At 46.6% G+C, this 20212-nt stretch overlaps 1 pseudogene; it reads right to left on the reverse strand.

The window, feature by feature from the left end:
* Positions 1 to 16735: 16735 nt before the first annotated feature.
* Positions 16736 to 17803, reverse strand: LOC100976444 (glyceraldehyde-3-phosphate dehydrogenase-like; annotated as a pseudogene).
* Between the last annotated feature and the right edge of the window lie 2409 nt (positions 17804 to 20212).

The raw sequence follows: 20212 nt of genomic DNA on the forward strand, positions 1-20212 counted from the left end.
GAAGCTGAAGCAAGTGGATTGCTTGAGCCTAGGAGTTCGAGACCAACCTGGGCAACATGGTGAAACCCCACCTCTACAAAAAATACAAAAATTCTCTGGGCACGGTGGTGTGTGCCTGTAGTCCCAGCTACTTGGGAGTCAGAGGCAAGAGAATCACGTGAGCCCGGGAAGCGGAGGTTGCAGTGAGCCGAGATCACGCCATTGAGCTCCAGTCAGGGGTACAGGAGTGAAACCCTGTTTCAAACAAAAACAAAAACAAAAACATCCAAATTCCCCACCATGGCCCACAAGACCTTCCTGACCTGGCCCTGCCTATCAATTAGACCCTGTATCCACCTCTTCCTCTCTCCATATTTGGCACCCTCTGACCCAGCCACATTGGCCTTTTTGCTGAGCCCTCCAAGCATGGTCCAGCCTCAAGGCCCTGGCATTGGCTTTTCCCACCATCCTATGCGCCTCTCTCTTCCCCATCTGCCTCACCTTGTCTGGTTCTCTACTCAAAAGCCCTTCCCTGACTACCTTGTCTTAAATGGCCTCCCACACACTCTCCTTGTTCAATTTGACATCTCTCTATGCAAGTTATAGGAGACATTCATTCACTTATTTGTTTGTTGCCTGGCTTCCCCACTAGAGTGGAAGCATCCTGAGGACAGGGACCTTTGCTGCTTTGTTCACCACTCAATCCTCTTGCCCAGAACTGAGCTTGGTACATTGTAAGATGCCCAGGAAATATCGGGGGGACAAACAGATTTCTATTAATTCTATGTGGGTGGAATATCTGAGTACCTCCACCAGCTTCACGATTTAACTTTAGGAGTAGTCACCTCCTCATACATGAGGAGGAAATTGGACACAAGGGGCAGGGGTGGTTTTTCCAAGGCAGCAGCTTCAGACTCTAAAAAAGAAAGCCTTTAAAACTACTTCCAACCTCACCTCACACACCCCATCAGCCCCCCAAGAACCCACACCTAACTATCCACTGACCTCTGGGACTCTCAGGTCAGGCCCACGAAGAGAGACAACGTGAAAGCCAGGAACCTAGGATCTTGAGCTGGGAAATTGGGCGTGGCGGGGGAGAAGGGGTGGAAGAAGCACACTGATTTAACTCTGTATCCCCAGTCCAAAGCACCCGCAATCAGGAGTCCATAAATTAGAATGAACCCATTCTAACCCCAGCTCAGCCTCTGTTTCCTCATCTGTAAAATGGGTACAGTACTTACCTGTGAACATTGTTGCAAGAAGTAAGGGAGTTCATTAAATTCACATGGAAATACTTAGCATAGTACTTGGTGCATGGTAAGTGCTCAATAAATGCTATCTTAGGATATCTTAGGATTCTTTTTCCTCTTACTATAGTGCACATGGCACAGGGCCTGGCACAGAGGAGGCCCCGGAAAAGGAAAGGTGGTTTTGACCTGGTCCCTGGGGTCTCTCAGGTTTGGAAGAACCCAACAGTGAAGTGGTAGTTACCACCTAAGATGAGCACAGCGAGAGGGGCGGGGAGACCCTGCCCCAGAACCCCAAGGAAAGAATCGGTGCTAACTTTACTGCTCGGGCCTTTGGGAGGATGAATGCAAGTTGGCCGAGCCACTATTCTGGTATGCTCGCACTGCAGTTCCCAAGGAGAAGGCTTGGAAAGGCTCTTACACAATTGCCATCACCCAGCAGGGCGATTTCTTATATGTACTTCACCAAGTCCCCACTTAGAAACTCTATGAAAAAGGAAGACAATTCTCACAACCTCCATCATTTCCATCTGCAACCTTAGAACCTCATACTCACTCATTTTTATGAACATTGCTCTTTGATCCAGACCCCTCAACAAGAAATTTGGGGCCAAGACATGGCCCAACTTTGTCTTTTATTTGCCCCTTTTCTGGGACCTGCCACTTTGTCGTGGTGGTCAGCTAAAAGTGGGATTTGGCAAGATCTCACAGGGGAAAGATTATGAGATTTCAGTTGCTTCTTGTGTTTCCACCTCCTTTCTGATCTGGGAGGGGGAGAAAAAACCAGCCCACGTGGGCGACTCAGAAAACAAGCCGAGATAAGAGCTTATTGACAGGCTGGGCTAGCAGGCCCTTCATTCACACCGCTTCAAAGACAAACACTTTCCGTTTGTCGATTTGTTTTAGGCCTTACAGAATCTGCAACTCTGTGGCCTTGACTCTAAAAATAAATCTCCTGCTATAATGACGAGGCTGTTGCAAAGAGGAAGGCATGCAGAGAAGGGAAGACAGAGGGAGGCAAAGCTGAGAGCAGGCGGGAGAGAAACCGAATACCCAAACAGGAAGAAGGGACATAGGGAAATGGCCCTGGCTGCTTCCTCCCAACCAACAGCCGGCCCCGTTGCAAAAGCCAGCAGCACCGGCAGGATGCAGCCACCAGGGCCTGGGGTTTATTAGAACCCAACCCTGCAGGAGGACTGCAGGCCTATCTAGCCATTTTGCTCTCTGTGACCCTGCTACTAACTGTGGTCTATAGACTGGGCTGATCAGCTGCCTCAGTGTCACCTGGGGGCTTGTTAGAAATGCAAATTCTCCAGCCCCACCCTCGACCTGCGGAACCCGAATCTGCATCTTAACAAGATCCCTGGGTGATTCATATGCGCATTAGTTCGAGAAGCCGGGGCCGGGTCCCTGGTGTTTCACCGAATGCAGCATAGATGAGTCAAACAGCCTCTTAATACTTCTCTCTGCAAACAAGAGGTGAGCTCCTCCCCCACTGAGGGCCTTACTTCGAGAACTTTGGATAGAGGAAGATAGAGGCATCAGTTAGGTCTCTTGTGGAGCGCAGTTCATTTTGTGAGAATATTGCATTCCCCACCCACCCCCAGGATCATTAGGAATTTCTGACCCATTTTATGATCATCCAACATTCACACGGATGCAGGGTGCAAACTCATTAAAGGACTCGTTACTCCAAGGGGTCTCTCTTGGAATTGTCCTTTGGGTTCTTCCCTCCCACCCTCATTGCTTTGTTTCTCCTTTTCTGTCTGAAATGTTTCCCATCTCCTCATCTTTTTGAAACTCCATTTCATGGCCCTGATGCTGAGATTTTGATACATGCTGACACCCCCTCCCTCTTCATTCTCCCCTCCCCTTATGTCTCACTGACATATTTCAACTCCCTCCTACTGTTCTCATCAGTTCTCTGAAGAGACCATCTTTTCCTCCTCTCTGCCTTGGTGGTCATAAACTCGGTTATTTAGTGTGGATTCTGGTTCCCCTCACTCCTGCCGAGGCCAGGCAGGTGAACAATCAGGCCATTGTTTAGATGTGGAGCAGGTGACAAATAGTTATGGTTGCTCTTTGCTGGAATTCTAAATAGTGGCTGTCACTCTTCATTGACTATAAAATGTACAAATGTGAATGATAAGAAAGAACATAACTGTGCCCCATCTTATCAAATTTATTTTAGCTGTGCTTTAAAATCAATTTAATTTGTAAATTATTCATGGCATGTAGCAACTATTACAGACTTGCACTACCAAAACCTATGCTTTAAAGATTGTACTAACTTTTTCAAGGCATTCTGTAAATGCTTTTTATTATTTTTTATTATGGAAGTAATGCGTATCTATTTTAGAAAATGTGGATACTACAGATGAGCAAAAATAATTATTTTATTATTGTCACCTTTAATCCTATGACCAAGAAAATCACTGTTAACATTTTAGTATATATCATTTCAGTCTTTTTTCATTCTATACATATACACACTTACATGGACAGCAGCTCTCTCTCTTTTTTAGTGTCGTTGTATGTGCCAGGTTGTCACCCAAAGTGGCCGCCATCAATTCCTTCCCCCCTTGTACTGGAGGCCTTCCCACCCACCGCGTTCTGGAGCAGCATCAGGTCTGCCCTCCAGAGCCAACTGTATGCATTCTTTCCGACTCTGCATTTGGTGACATCCTGTTGATAGCTTGAGATCAGCCATGCTAGAAAATGCTACCAATCAGGGTTTTGTTTTTGCTTCGTTTTTTTTCCAAGTCATGTGGTTGTTAAACATTTACCAGCATACTGCTTTGTCGTTAGATGCCCAAGGCCACCTTCGTGGGCACACGACCCGAGCAGTCACACAGGACCCTGTGATCAGAATGGCCTCACTTGGGTTTAATGCTCTGCTGTCTTCATCTTAAAATTCTTAATAATTTAATGTTTGAGCCCGTGCTTTGTAAGTGAAGTCTGATGGAACAACGGAGCATGCGCGTGAGTAGAGGAGATACAGATGATACGTGTGTCTGAGTTTTTTGTGGCTCCATTAGCATATGGTGTTGATGATGCCCCCTGAGCACAGAATTCTGGTGAGCCCACAATGCATGGGAGTTCAGCGAGATTCAATGCCAGTACAAGGTAAGCATTTTATATCTATGGAGGAAGTGGGGAGCTGACAGCCCTGAGAGGCCACACTTTCCATTTGAAACAGTACTTGATTCAGACGCAAAAAAAACAGAAGGCGATGATGGCATTTGAAAAAAACACAAATGACCAAGGCACCCTCTCATATTTTTTCTTGTGTTACTTCCATGTCTTAGCCAACCACTTACACTAAAAAGAGTGACATGGAAGGAAAGGGAAAGATAAAGCAGCCCATAATCTCTTTTCCTTCCAGTCCTTTCTGACTCATCGGTAAGCTGAAGGCACAGTCTTGGTAGAATGCAAGCATAGCAAGAAGTCAAATAAAACAGTTTCCACTGTTCGGGTAAGAACAAAATACATATGCATGTATGAGCTCCGAAACACAAATTGTGTAATTTCAGTGATTCTGCATACTAGTTAAATGCTCTTATATTTGCATTTAAAACTGACATTGCACAATATATAGATAAATGGTACATTCATGTTAATAATTTACAATTTTAATTTTTCTTTACTTAGAAGCACATTAAATAGTAAATAAACACCATAAGTCAAGAGAGAGCACGTGGGAGAAAGGAAAAAGCTTTATATTCCAGTGCCTGCTGTGGTTCGAATGTTTTTGTCTCCTCCAAAATTCATGTTGAAACTTAACCCCGAATGCAACAGTATTGGGGGGTGGGGACTTTGGGAGGTGATTGAGTCATGAGGGCTCTGCCCTCATGAATGGGATCAAGTGCCCTTATAAAAGGGCTTGCGGATCACATGAGGCCAGGAGTTTGAGACCAGCCTGGCCAACCCGGTGAAATCCTGTTTCTACTAAAAATACAAAAAATAGCCGGGTGTGTGCCTGTAATCCCAGCTACTCGGGAGGCTGAGGCATGAGAATCTCCTGTACCCAGGAGGCGGGGGTTGCAGTGAGCGGAGATCCCGCCATTGCACTCCAGCCTGGGTGACAGAGCAAGACTCCATCTCAAAAAAAAGCCAGGGGGGTTGGGGGTGGGCCTTGATGGAGGGAGTTTATCCCTTTTCACCCCTTCTGTCCCTTCTACCATGTGAGGACACAGCGTGAGGATGCAGCAATAAGGCATCATTTTGGAAGAAGAGACAGGGCTGTCACCAAACATCAAACTTGCCAGCACCTTGATCTTTAACTTCTCAGCCTCCAGAATTGTGAGAAATAAATTTCTGTTCTTTTTTTTTTTTTTTTTTTTCTGAGGCAGAGTCTTGTTCTGTCACCCAGGCTGGAGTGCAGTGGCGTGATCTCGGATCTCAGCTCACTGCAACCTCCGTCTCCCAGGTTCAAGTGACCCTCATGCCTCAGCCTCCCTAGTAGCTGGGACTACAGGCGTACACCACCACATCTGGCTAATTTTTGTATTTTTAATAGAGTTGTTGGCCAGGCCGGTCTCGAACTCCAGACTTAAGGTGATCCACCAACCTCAGCCTCCCAAAGTGCTGGGATTACAGGCATAAGCCACCGCGCCTGGCCAAATTTCTATTCTTTAAAAATGACCCAATCTCAGATATTTTGTTACAGCAGCAAAAACAAAGATGGAAACTTGAATGGCATTTATTCTTGTTTAGTTTTGGTTTTGTTTTTATCGTGGGACCCTTCATTTTTATTTTGCAGTGGGCCTCTCAAATTGTGAAGCCAGCTGTGACCATGCCACTTCCTCCACTGAGGGTTGGAGTCTATTCCTCTGCCTCTTGAATCTAGTCTGGCTTATGACTACTTTAACCAGTAGAATTCCATAGAAAAGGACTATGTCAGTTGCACACTTCACCTTGAAGAGGACTGGAGGTTTTCACTTCCTGCCTCTTGGAGCCCTGAGCCAGCATGAATAAAGTCTAGGCTACTCTGCTGGAGAGAGGGACATAAGGGTGTCAGACGTGTAAGGGAAGAAGCCACCTCACACACCTCAGCCCTAGCTGCCTTCTAACTGCAACCACCTGAGAGACCCCAGGCAAAAACCACCCAACCAAGCTCTGTTGACCAACAGAATCATGAGAGATAATAAGAAATAACAATTATGTAATGCCACTAAGCTTCAAGATGACTTGTTCAGCAGTAAGAGATAACTAGAACAGTGTCCCTCCCCTTTTATAACCTGTGTTTTTAGATTTCAAAAAGAAAATTCTAGATTTATTTCTTCCAGGAAATCATAATGCTAAGTAGCAAATACTATGACGTAGTAAGAGTAGATCTCAAAGTGTTGTGTGCCTGAGATTTATTGGGCTGGGGCGGGGGGATGGGGGGATGCATTAAAAGTGCAGCTCCAGCCGGGCTAAGTGGTTCATGCCTATAATCCCAGCACTTTGGGAGGCCAAGGCGGGCAGATCATTTGAGGTTAGGAGTTCAAGACCAGCCTGGCCAATATGGTGAAACCCCATCTCTACTCATAATACAAAAATTAGCCGGGCGTGGTGGTGGGCACCTGTAGTCCCAGCTACTCAGGAGGCTGAGGCAAGAGAATTGCTTGAACCCAGGAGGCGGAGGTTGCAGTGAGCCGAGATCACACCACAGCACTCCAGCCTGGATGACAGAGAGAGAGACCCCGTCTCAAAAAAAAAAAAAAAAAGTGCACCTCCTCTGACTTCAGACCCCCAGATTCAGAGTCAGTAAATCTGGGGTTATGGCCAAGGAATCTGTATGTTTACAAGCCCCTACATGATCCTAAGGCAGGCCTTTGGTGAACCACAGTTTTCAGAACACTGTTTCAGGGAGTACCAGTCCATGGTGGCAATGGGATATTGTTTTCAGTGTCAGAAGATTCCTATAGCTGCCCCACATCGAATTTTAGTATTTGATGATGGCCTGGGTGGGTTAACTGAAATAAAGATGGCCTGCCCATCACAGAACTTTCCTCATCAGACATTTGAAAAACAACAGAGAAAGCAAAAGACAGACTACTGTTCTTACATGTTGAACAGAAACTTATTCGGTCAGAGTAAGTGTACTACTCATAGAAGCATACATGGGAGTTGAGAGAGAGACTACCCGTTTTCCGCCTGCACCAGTCTCTTCCTTTCTGTCGTCATTGCCAAAAGAGACATGGGTGGCCCCAAAATGTCACTGGGTTTCAGTTCTTCAGAGGGAAATGCTTCTCCTGGCAATGACAGAAGTGCAAAAGGGCAAGCCCAACCACGCAACCACATTTCAAGCTAGAAGGACAAAAGGAGGAGATGGTAGAAATACAACCCAGAAGCTGAGGCCACCTGGCAAAAGCTGGCACCACAGAGGAGCCCCAGCTGCTGCACGGATGCCACTCAGTGCAGAGAATGGGGAAGAGTTACCCTGGCGTCCTCCTGCATCTGGCCCCTGACTTCCATCAGTGTCTCCCATTGGCCAGGCATACCAGGAAAGCAGAGGACATGGGTGCTGGGGAAATGGAGTTCTCTGTTGAGACAAAGCAGGGTGCGAAAGGGCAGGCATGGATCTGGGAGCAAACAGGTGACTGCAACAGCATTCACTTGGCCCACATCTGTCTGCACATCCAGGCAAGGCACTGCCCAAGCACTTTAGCGGTCACTGTCATTGCCCCACCCCTATCCCCTTGGCACTGACTGAGCCCAGGAAGAAGCATCTTACTGGAGACGCTTGCAGCTCTGCCTGAGGTCATTTCCTGGCCACAGGAGCCTGCTCGGGCTGCCCACTGGGCAGGCTGAAGGCTTGGGGAGTTGGCGTTCTGGGAGTAACCCTTCATCAACAGTGTACAGGAGTTGGTGGCTACTTACTGCAGCTTTCTCACCCCTCCAGGTCCTCAGTGGGACTGGGTCCCAGCTGCTCACAGTTCTATCTGCTCATTAGTCAACATTCTGCATTGACTTCCTCTCCTTCCTTTTCATACCCACTCCCATTCCAAATGAACTCCTTGCATGGGTTTGTCCAGGACCTAACCCTAGGAGAAGCCAGTCTAAGACAAACACCCCAACTCAACTCACAGCCAGCATTCGTGCCTTGTTGCCAGCATGCCCCGCAGCAGCCCAGAACCAGAGTGGTGGCAGTAAACCAGCCCCCAAGGCCAGAGAAGGCAGGCCAGGGCTGGGCCTCCCTGTATCCCTCCCTGGGATTTACAACCCTCCAGCCCTATTTGGCTCCTCCCACCCACCACAGAACATCTTCCCTTTCTTTCCTTCCAAGACAGGAAGAGCAGGATGAGAGAGGCTCAGGGACCCCCAACAGTAGAAGTCAAGGGCAGACTTGGGCGTGGAACATTCTCCCACAATCTCTATCCCATTCCCACTGCCACGCCCCATGATCTGCCCCCAGCACCCCACGAGAGGCCGCTCCTCCTCAGAGGGGAGTGAGTTAAGTGTCGCATTACCGAGGAACTGCCACAGTAGCCACCAAAGTGACTGCTCGTTATTTGAACACTTTCTTCTATTTGACTGAATACAGGAAAAATGTCACAAATAGAATATTCATCATCCCCCTCGCGCGCCTTTTCTTCCCTGCTTATCTCCCTGCTGTCATGTATGAATCCCGGCTTCAGGTTCATTTGGTATGTTGAGTGCATGCCTGGGGAGAGGATGCGCTGAAAGCCTTGCCCACATGCTCCGTGCCGCGCGACAGCCCTCCCTCCCCACTGGTGACACCCCACCAGACAAACGCCACTCACAGTGACCCTCAAGGGTAGGACACCGTCTGCCTAAGTGGAGGGGCCTTCTGCTCCATGCAGAGGGAACATAAAGGACCTGAGGAGCCTTCACAGCCATTTAGTGATTCTCGGCATGTCACTTTTACAGACACCTCAGCTTCCAGAGCTTTTATCCTCAGGTGCTTCTTAGAAGACGCAGGATGGCATCCCCACCCCACTTCAAACACCGTCTGTTTCAAGATCCTCAGAGGGGCTAACGCCGCCTGCCAATTTCTCAGCTAGAGTCATCAGCGTGCAGCGTCTCTCTCTGCCTCCTTTCCTTCAGTGCCAGAGACTCCCCCAGCCCACTCCTCCTCCAGCCAGGCCCCATCCTGCAGATTGCCATGTCAGGCTGCAGGGAACACGTTTCTAGGACTGGAAAATCAAAGTACTTATTGCCCTGACAATTAGATATTATGTTCAACTGCAGTAACACAAACCTGAAAACCAATGGCTTAAACAAGGGAGGGTTTTTTTTTCTTCTTTTTCTCCAGTAATATCATTCCAGAAGTGGGCCAGCAAGGGCTGATATGGCCAATCTATGAGGCCACCAGAGACCCAGCCTTTTTCTCCTTCATTCTTAGGATATGACCATCACCCCATGCTCTTATTAATAAGACGGCCACTGAAACTCCAGCCATCACATCCAAATTCCTCACAGGATAAAAAAAGAAGGGCAGAATGGAGGTCCCAAGCTGAATGAGCCTCTCTTATGAAGAGCTTTCCCAGAAATCCCACCCAAGAACTCCAGCCATACCTTGTTGGCAGGTCTGTGTCACATGACCATCCCTAGCTGCAAGGGAGGCTGGGAAATCTAAGCTTTTAGCTGAGCACGCTGCCATCATGCATGCAATTTCAGTTCTGTTAGTGTTATGGGCTAAGTTGCATTCCCTCCAAATTCATACGTTAAACTCTTAACCACCCACACCTCAAAATGTGACTGTATTTGGAGATAGGGCCTTTACAGAGGTGATTAAGGTAAAATGAGGTCATTAGGTTGGGCCCGAATTCACTATGAGTGGTGTCGTTATGAAAAGAGGAAATTAGGACACAGACACGTGCATACAGGAAATACCATGTGAAGACACAGCGAGAAGACAGCCATGTGCAAGCCAAGGAGAGAGGCCTCAGAAGGAATCAACCCTGCCGAGACCTTGATCTCAGATTTCCAGCCTCCAGACTGTGCGAAAATCCATCTCTGTTGTTTAAGCCCCCCGGTGTGTGGTCCTTTGTTATGGCAGCCAGAGCAGACTAATCCAGATAGTAAGGAAGGAGAGAAGACCGGCTGTGGGTGGGCAATTAGCAAGACCTGGCGCATTTGGGGAGGCCAGGTCTTTATTACCTGGCCTTTTAAAGATATCTTTAAAGAACCTCGGCATACTTTTTCAAAGATCCCTTTTAAGATATTGTTTATCAGGTGGTGTCCTGAGGGCCTGCACCATCCCCACCCTTCCCGGCTCTCCCCAGCCTTTCTCTTCCCTAGAAATGCTTGTGTAAAAATTGCGGCCTCTCTGGAATGATTTGAGAAGTACTGAAATAGCCATCCCTCCCTTCCACTGGCCATAAATAGCCTGAAAGTCTAAAGTTAGTGCTTCATTCCTTTGGTTAATCCATTATCCGTATGAAAGTGCAAATTAACTGGCAAATGATCCAGGTCTCATGAGCCCAGAGCAGGTTTGGATGGAGGGAGAGAGCACAGGACAGGGTCAGGGGTGGGAAGGGAGAACCAAAAAGCCAGAGGCCAGGAGGGCACAGAAGTCCCAGGTGGGGCTGCTACCAGCAGAGGAGTCTCTCAAACACTGTGGGCCTGTCCTACTTTGCTAAAAGGGAACATGGGAAGGTGCTGGGGTCAGGATCCAAATTTTCCCAGGGAAGACCCTGTACCTCTGCCCCATCCTAATGAAACTACATTTAGACACCACCTTTCTACACCTTCACTCCCCTGCGTTCCCTCACTTGCCCTCCAAGCTTCTCTATGGGAAAGCCCTAGAGAGTTGGATTGGGATGTCCTGCCTCCCCTTGGGTGCCCATGACACTGGTTCCCTCATGTGGGATGTCACAGACATAAGCCTCTGCCTTTGCTGAGTATGACAGAATATCTTGAATAATTCTTTCAGAAAATGTTAAACTTCCCAAGTCTTTTATTTTTTTTTAATATAGAGATGGGGTCTCACTATGTTGCCCAGTTTGGTCTCTAACTCCTGGGCTCAAGCGATCCTCTGGGATTGCAGGCATGAGCCACCACACCTGGCCCCAAGTCTTTTATTTACTCATTTATTTATTTTCTTTTTTGAAACAGGCTCTATCACCCAGGCTGAAGTGCAGTGGCACTATCACTTCTCACTTGCAACATCGACCTCCCATGCTCAGGTGATCCTTCCACCTCAGCTCCCACCTCACCTCCCACCTCACCTTCTACCTCCCACATGAGTAGCTGGGACTACAAACACACACAACCACGCCCGGCTAATTTTTGTATTTTTTTGTAGAGACAGGGTCTCTCTATGTTGCCCAGGCTGCTCTTGAACTCCTGGCCTCAAGGGATCCATCTGCCTCAGCCTCCCAAAGTGCTGGGATTACAGGTGTGAGCCACTGTGCCTGGCTCCAAGTCTTGTCTTTTCTTTTTTTTTTTTTTTTTTTTTTAGATGGAGTCCTGCTCTGTCGCCCAGGCTGGAGTGCAATGGCCTGATCTCGGCTCACCACAACCCCTGCCTCCCAGGTGCAAGCGATTCTCCTGCCTCAGCCTCCCATGTAGCTGGGATTACAGGTGCGCACCACCAAGCCCAGCTAATGTTTTTTGGGGTTTTTTTGGTTTTTTTTTTTTTTTTTTGTATTTTTAGTAGAGACGGGGTTTTGCCATGTTGTCCAGGCTGGTCTCATACTCCCGACCTTCTTGGCCTCCCAAAGTGCTGAGATTACAGGCATGTGCCACCACGCCTGGCCCCAAGTCTTTTCATGTCCAAAAATATATTTAATTTGCCCTCCCACTTGAATATTAATTGGCCAGTGTGCTGGCATTTACTTGTTATCACTCCACACTATACCTGCCCTTTTAAACTCAGCTCCATAGCGCTGGGGCTAGGAGCCTGCAAACTACATTTCCCAGCTGCCTTCCTGTTAGAGTCAGCCAAGAGGGGGCACTGGGAGGAGATGGAAAAGCAGGAGGAATGGAAAAGCTTCCAGCTTCTGGTTCCAACAGGGTGTCGTTGCTCAAATCTCAAGACGATTGTCCTCAGAAGTTTGAAGACCTCACTCCATTGTCTTCTAGCATTCCCGCTGAGGTCTTTAACACCCAGTTACTACATTTCATCTTTCTGGAGGATTTAGACTTTTTTTTTTTCATTACCCTTGGAGTTCAGAAATCTTGATGCCTTTAGGGATGGGCCTTTTATAATTCTTCTTGTTTGGCATTTGGTCTGTTCTTTAAATCTAAAGATGGAAGTTTTTCCCCAGCTCAGGGAAATTGTTTGTTCTGTCACTACTTAGATTATCTCCTCTCTTACAGACTCTCTGTTCTTGGCTTCTGAGAATTCCTATTAGATAGAGAGTTAAATTTCAGGTCCTGCCCCATGTCTCTTAATTTTTCTCTTACACTTAAAAAAAATCTTTCTATCTGTTTTGCATTCTTTGAGAGAATCTCTCAACCCTGTCATCTATTCAGTCTTCAGCCATGGTCACTTGGCTACTCAGTCTTTCCAATGAGCTTATTATGTTAGCAATTGCACTTTTTGTAATTTCAAGAACTCTGACATATTCTTTTGACAGCAGTCAGCTCTCTATTTATGGATAGTACTTCTATTTCATTTAAATATCTCTCTAGATCCTGGGAGAATTCTGTAGGGATTAGTTCTTTTGTTTGTTTAGTTTGGTGCCTCTCTTTCACGATGTTGGTTTTCCTCAAATATGTTTGATAACTCTTTACTCTCTGTTCCTGTTATAGATGAAGGTCCAGGCTTATCTATAGTGGAGGCTGCTGTGTATTTTCTACACTCCAGTGAAAAATGCCTGTTCTCATGACAGCAAAAGCAAGCGATGGTTATGAAAGCCCAAACTCATTGCTGTTTTGGTGAAGAAGGGCTTGGATCAAGCCACTTTTCCTTTTAAAATGTTTAGGTACTGTCTTATTTTGAGCTGCTATGACAAAATACTATAGACTAGGTGGCTTATTAAATAATAGCCACTTTCTTAAATAATTGATTAAATAATAAAAAATAAATTATAAATAAAAAATAAGGCCAGGCACGGTGGCTCATGCCTGTAATCCCAGTGCTTTAGGAAGCTAAGAGGAGATCACTTAAGATTAAGAGTTCCAGACCAGCCTGGACAACACAGCAAGACCCTGTCTCTACAAAAAATTTAAAAATTAGCTGGGTGTGGGGGTAGACACCTATGGTCTCAGCTACTCAGGAGGCTGAGGTGGGAGGATCACCTGAGCCCAGGAGGTTGAGGCTGTAGTGAGCTGTGACTATGCCATTGTACTCCAGCCTGGGCAAAAGAGCGAGACCCTGTCTCTAAAAAGAAAAGAAAAGAAAGTGGATAAACTGTGGTACATTCACACAACAGAATACTACTTAGCAAATAAACTAAATGAACTACTGGCTGCACACACAACCTAAATGAATCTCACCAATGCAGTGTTGCACACGAGAAGCCAGATTTGAGAGTCCGTACTGTATGATTCCATTTAGAGAAAGGTCAAAAACAGGCAAAATTCATCTGTGATGTTAGAAGTCTGTGTAGTGGTCACCCTTGGGGAAGGGGGAGAATAGTAACTGGGAAGGGGCATGAGGTGGGGTTCTGGGGACCTGATTACATTCAATTCCTTGTCCTGAGTGCTGGTTACACAGGTGTGCCCAATGTGTAAAAATATACTCACTGTCTGCTTATATGTATGCATTTATGTATGTATATTTTGCTTTGATTTAAAAATTAAGCTGGGTGCAGTGGCTCACACCTGTAATCCCAGCACTTTGGGAGCCCGGGAGTTTAAGACCAATCTGGGCAATATAGTGAGACCTTGTCTCTACAATTTTCTTTTTTTTTTAAGTTAGCCGGGTGTGGTGGTGCGTGCCTGTAGTCACAGCTACTCGAGAGGGTGAAGTAGGACCATCACTTGAGCCCAGGAGGCAGAGGTTGCAGTGAGCCCTGATCATGCCACTGCACTCCAGCCTGGGCGACAGAGCGATACATTGTCACAAAAAAAAAAAAAAAAATGACAATATATAGACAAGATTGGCTGTGGGTTCACGGTTACTAGGGCTGGATGAAGGGTACGTGGGGGCTTATTACAGTGTTTAGTCTACTTTCAGGTGTTTTAAAAACTCTCCATAATAAAAGAAATTTTCTTAGGTGACCTTATTTTAAAAATACATATTTTCCCCATGGGGGTGGGGGAGGATTGTGATTATTGTTTTTAGTTGGACGATGGAGGGATAATATCCAAATGCATTGCCCTATACTTTTTTCTATACTAGCAAGGGTAGATTCCCTAGCTAGGCCCACTTCTCCATTTAAAGACCCTTCAATCTTTCTGTCACCTCTCTCCTCAGTTGCCCTCCACATCCCCAGGAAACTGGCCTATACATTCAGGGACAATTGTTTTCACAAGAAGAAAGCTGTCCAGAGCTTCCATTAGCTCCTATGCGTTTTTATTGATTTATGCCTGCCTTGTTCCAAAGATGTATTTAAGGTTTACAAAGATGCATACAATAAAACAGCATAAAGTAAATTAGCAGTAAATTAGAGCAAATGACGTAAAGGGAAAACAAGGAGAGGAAAATAAGATGGAGCCAAGAGTGAGGTGATTACACAAAACACCTGCCATGAAACCTACTGCACTCACTGGAGACAGAACACAAGTTTGAGGCTGAGTTCTCCAGCAGCCCAGGGGAAAAAGGAAGCCGGGTTGCACTGTGACTTATATCACTGAGCCGAGTCAGTGATATAAAAACAAAGCACAGTTGGGAGAAGCACAGTTATTCCTAACATGGAGATCAGGGAGGCAAGTTTTTGCCATAGATTATCATAAATATAGTATCACAAACAACATTCTCACATTACACAGGGCAAAAGAACACACAAGACTGTCTTAACCTCACACCACCCTATTAGTATACTGCAACAAAAGCAATGATGCTGTTCAGGGAAAACTATGCCGCAGTGACTAACAGGGGTCTTACACTAAGGTGGCTTCACAAGGGACAGACTCTGGAATATCTCATGCAAAATTTCTTAGCCTGGAAACCATGCACCAGGATTCAGGGGTTCAGGAATCCTTGGCACAGTAAGCAAAAGTGTGTGCATCTGTGCACTTTTTCCAGGACTGGGTCCATAGGTTTCATTGCATTCTCAAAGGTGTCAGTGAGTCCAAGAAAAGTGAAGAATTACCCACATGGAGGAAAAAACAGCAGCACACACTTCCAAACTTCTCCATAAACTGCTTCTCCCTCACTGATGGCACATGACTTCTTAGAGTTACCAGTGAGGTGTGGAAATGAAGGTTTGACATTCAATGAAGCTGGGGTAGGAGTCTCCTCCTGTGAGGATGAGCTGATTCAGAGCCAGTCTCCAACTAGAAGGCCCCCTACCCCTGCTCAGAGAGTTGCCGGGGAGCCCCCAGGGGCTGGGTAACTTTGTGGCAATGGAGTGATGGAGGTGCCCCCGTGGTTCCAAGCCATCAAGCAGGGTTACAATAATCTCTACTGGGGAATTTTTCTTCTAATTTGAGACAATGATAACTAAACACCCACCTAAATCATTTTTTTAAAGTCATTAATCTCTGATCATGTGACTTCCTAATGAATTCTCCAAGCTCAACTAGTATAAAATGTGTTCCAAGGTGACCCAGGTGATTAGCTGCTGGGGTTATAAGCCAAGCACCAGGTACAAATGGGGAATCTCTACCACCAACAATGGCTTCCAATCCAAAACAACTAAACTGTAGTTCTCCTTTCTGCCAATAATTAGATGGAAGTTGTTTATTAAAGCCATTGCTAGATGTCATTACTGATAATAACAACGGCTAGTATTTATTAAGCATGTATTACATGCCAGGCACTATATTTTCTTATGTGATCTTCAGAACAGTGCTCTGACTGGGCGGCTGACTAGCCCACCATTCTCATTTTTTTTTAATCTTTTTTTTTCTTTTTAAGAGATCGGGGTCTCACTGTGTTGCCCAGGCTGGAGCACAGTGAGTATTCACAGGCGAGATCCCACTACTGATCAGCACAGGAGTTTTGACCTGCTCCGTTTCCGACCTGGGCCAGTTCACCCTTTCTTAGGCAACCTCGTGGTCCCCCGCCCCTGGGAGGTCACCATATAGATGCTGAACTTAGTGTGGACACTTGATCAGCATAGCGTGCTACAGCCCAGAAGTCCTTGGCTCAAGTGATCCTCCCACCTCAGCCTCCGGAGTAGCCAGGACCACAGGCATGCACCACTATGCCTGACCCATCATTGCCATTTTACAGATGGGCAATTCTAGGTTTAGAGAGGTAAAGTAATTTTCACAAAGTCAAAATGTAAGCCAAGATTTTTCTCTCTCTTTTTTTTTTTTTTTGGCTGAGCACAGGGTACTTTATTGATGGTATATGACAAGGTGGGGCTCCCTAGGCCCCTCCCCTCTTCAAGGGGTCTACATGGAAACTGTGAGGAGGGGAGATTCAGTGTGGTGGGGGACTGAGTGTGGCAGGGACTCCCCAGCAGTGAGGGTCTCTCTCTTCCTCTTGTGCTCTTACTGGGGCTGGTGGTCCAGGGGTCTTACTCCTTGGAGGCCATGTGGGCCATGAGGTCCACCACCCTGTTGCTGTAGCCAAATTCATTGTCATACCAGGAAATGAGCTTGAAAAAGTGGTTGTTGAGGGCAATGACAGCCCCAGCATTGAAGGTGGAAGAGTGGGTGTCGCTGTTGAAGTCGGAGGAGACCACCTGGTGCTCAGTGTAGCCCAGGATGCCCTTGAGGGGGCCCTCCGATGCCTGCTTTACCACCTTCTTGGTGTCATCATATTTGGCAGGTTTTTCCAGACGGCAGGTCAGGTCCACCACTGACACGGCAGTGGGGACACAGAAGGCCATGCCAGTGAGCTTCCCGTTCAGCTCAGGGATGACCTTGCCCATAGCCTTCGCAGCGCCAGTAGAGGCAGGGATGATGTTCTGGAGAGCCCCGTGGCCATCACGCCACAGTTTCCCGGAGGGGCCATCCACAGTCTTCTGGGTGGCAGTGATGGCGTGGACTGTGGTCATGAGTCCTTCCACGATACCAAAGTTGTCATGGATGACCTTGGCCAGGGGTGCTAAGCAGTTGGTGGTGCAGGAGGCATTGCCGACAATCTTGAGGTTGTTGTCATACTTCTCATGGCTCACACCCATGACGAACATTGGGGCATCAGCAGAGGGGGCAGAGATGATGACCCTTTTGGCTCCCCCCTGCAAATGAGCCCCAGCCTTCTACATGGTGGTGAAGACGCCAGTGGACTCCACGACGTACTCAGGGCCAGCATCGCCCCACTTGATTTTGGAGGGATCTCGCTCCTGGAAGATGGTGATGGGATTTCCATTGATGACAAGCTTCCCATTCTCAGCCTTGACGGTGCCATGGAATTTGCTATGGGCGGAGTCATATTGGAACATGTAAACCATGTAGTTCAGGTCAATGAAGGGGTCATTGATGGCAACAATATCCACTTTACCAGAGTTAAAAGCAGCCCTGGTGACCAGGCGCCCAGTACGACCAAATCTGTTGACTCCGACCTTCACCTTCCCCATGGTGTCTCAGGGATGCGGTTCGGCTGGCGATGCAAAAGAAGATGCGGCTGACTGTAGAACAGGAGGAGCAGAGAGCCGAGCCAAGATTTTTCTGACTTACCTGTCTTTGGCCTTAACCACTACACTGTGACATTTATGAATATGAAACTTTCAGCTCACCAGCAGTGGTATCAAAAGGTTAAGAAATGAGTTTAAAAGGTGGGGAGAGGCAGTGGTAAGGGAGAAGAAAGTATTGCTTTATGCCCCTGAAAATACTTGTCATATCCATTAGAAGGCCGTTGTCCCTGTTTCAATGGTCTATTGCTGTATAGCAAACCACACTAAAACGTGGAGGCATATGTAGGGGAGAAAAGATTTCTTTTCTCATTCATCACTGGGTTCATGGATGAGGCACCTAAAACAAGATCGATTAACAAGAGAAAAGCATACAAATGTATTTCATATACGTTTTACGTGACATGAGAGTACTCAGAAATGAAAACCCAAAGAAATGGGTAAACTTGCAAATTTTTATGCTTAGGTTTGATGACGAGGTGGCTGGTCATGGAGAAGTATGATTGCACAAAGAATGTATGATCCAATGGTAGTAAACTGGGATGGGGAGAGGAACTTCGCAAGCCTGTTTATTCAGGTTCTTCTCTGCGTCCCTGTGTCTTCAGACATAAAGAAGTTCCTTTCTGTTGGCTATTGAAAGGGTACCTCTCACATGAGGGTCTTATGACCTGCTTCATGGAAAAGTCAAAAAATTATTTTCCAGGTTTTATGGCCTGCTTCAGGGGAAAAGGTTGGGAGAAGATCAGAAAGTCCTACCTGCTTCTGTGGTTTTCTCAAATGCCAAGGTGCCATATTTTGGAGTAGTGGGTCCTGAACCCCATCCCATAAAACAACAATTTATGATAGCCTCTCATAGTTCTGTGGATTGACTGGGCTTAGGTGGGTGGCTCTTGCTTGGGGTCTCTCATGCAGTTGCAGTCAGGAACTGGCCGGGGCTGGATTCCTCTGGAGATTCAACTGGGCTGGACATCCAAGATGGTGCCTGCACAGGCGCTGGCAGTTGACAACAGCTGTCATCTGGGAAGTCAGCTGTCTACCAGAGTGCCAACACCTGGACTTTCCATGTGACTTGGGCTGTGAAATTTGAATTTCAGATAAACAATTAATAATTTTTTTAGTATAAGTTTGTCCTGGCCATGCACGGTGGCTCACATCTGCAATCACAGCACTGTAGGAGGCTGAGATGGGCGGATTTCTTGAGCTCAGGAGTTTGAGACCAGCCTGGGCAACACGAGGAAACCTCATTTCTACAAAAAATACAAAAATTAGCTGGGTGTGGTGACACATGCCTGGAGTCTCAGTCACTGGGGAGGCTGCGGTGGGAGGATTGCTTGAGCCCACAAGGTTGAAGCTGCAGTGAGCCGGGGCCGCATCACCGCACTCCATCCTGGGTGACAAAATGAGACCCTCTCTCAAAAAGAAAAAAAAAAAGAAAAAAAGAAAAAAAAGTTTGTCCCAAATATTACACAGGACATACTCATACTTAAAAAAAAAATCATTGTTTATCTGCAATTCAAACTGGGGAACTGGGGACATATTTATACTTAAAAATTCTATAATGTATCTGAAATTCAAATTTAACTAAGAGTCTTGTATTTTTCTTTATCTGGTAACCCTACCTAGGAGACCATTTTTCTACCACTCTCAACTATTCGTGGTTTGCGTGGAGTCAGCCTTAACATCTGTATTCATCTTCTCTTGCTATGTAACAAATTTTCAGAAACAGTGGCCAGCTCACAGTTTCATGGGTCAGAAGTGGCTCAGCCGGATTCTCTGCTTAGAGCACTTAGCACATTAGGCTAAAATCCAGGTGTCAACAGGGCTGTGTTCCTTTCTGGAAAATCTGGGAAAGATTGCACTTCCAAACTCACTCAGGTTGTTGAGAGAATGCAGTTTCTCCTCACATTTTCCACGTGGTCCCCTCCATCTTAAAGTCAACAAGGGCACTTGGAGTTATTCTTGTGCTTTTATTTTTTTATGATTTTTTCTTCTCTTTTCTCTTCTGCCACCAGTCAGAGAAAGTTCTCTGCTTTTAAGGGTTCGTGTGATTAGATTAGGCCCACTCAGATAATCTCCCTTTTTAAAGATCAGCTGTGCTATATAACATAACACAACCATGGGAGTGAAATCTCATCACATTTTACAGTTTCCAAGGCGTAAGGGGTATCTTCGTTCTTTTGCATTGCCGTAAAGGGATTCCTGAAGCTGGGTAGTTTATAAAGAAAAGAGGTTTGTTTGGCTCACAGTTCTGCAGGCTGTACAAGAAGCATGGCTCCAGAAGCTGCTTCTGATGAGGCCTCAGGCTGCTTCTACTCATGGCTGAAGATGAAGGGGAGCCAAGGTATGCCAAGACCATGTGACAAAAGAGGAAGCAAGGGGGGTGGGGTAGAGGTGCCC

Source organism: Pan paniscus, chromosome X, assembly GCF_029289425.2.
Source record: "Pan paniscus chromosome X, NHGRI_mPanPan1-v2.0_pri, whole genome shotgun sequence".
In the NCBI taxonomy this organism is placed as follows: Eukaryota; Metazoa; Chordata; class Mammalia; order Primates; family Hominidae; genus Pan; species Pan paniscus.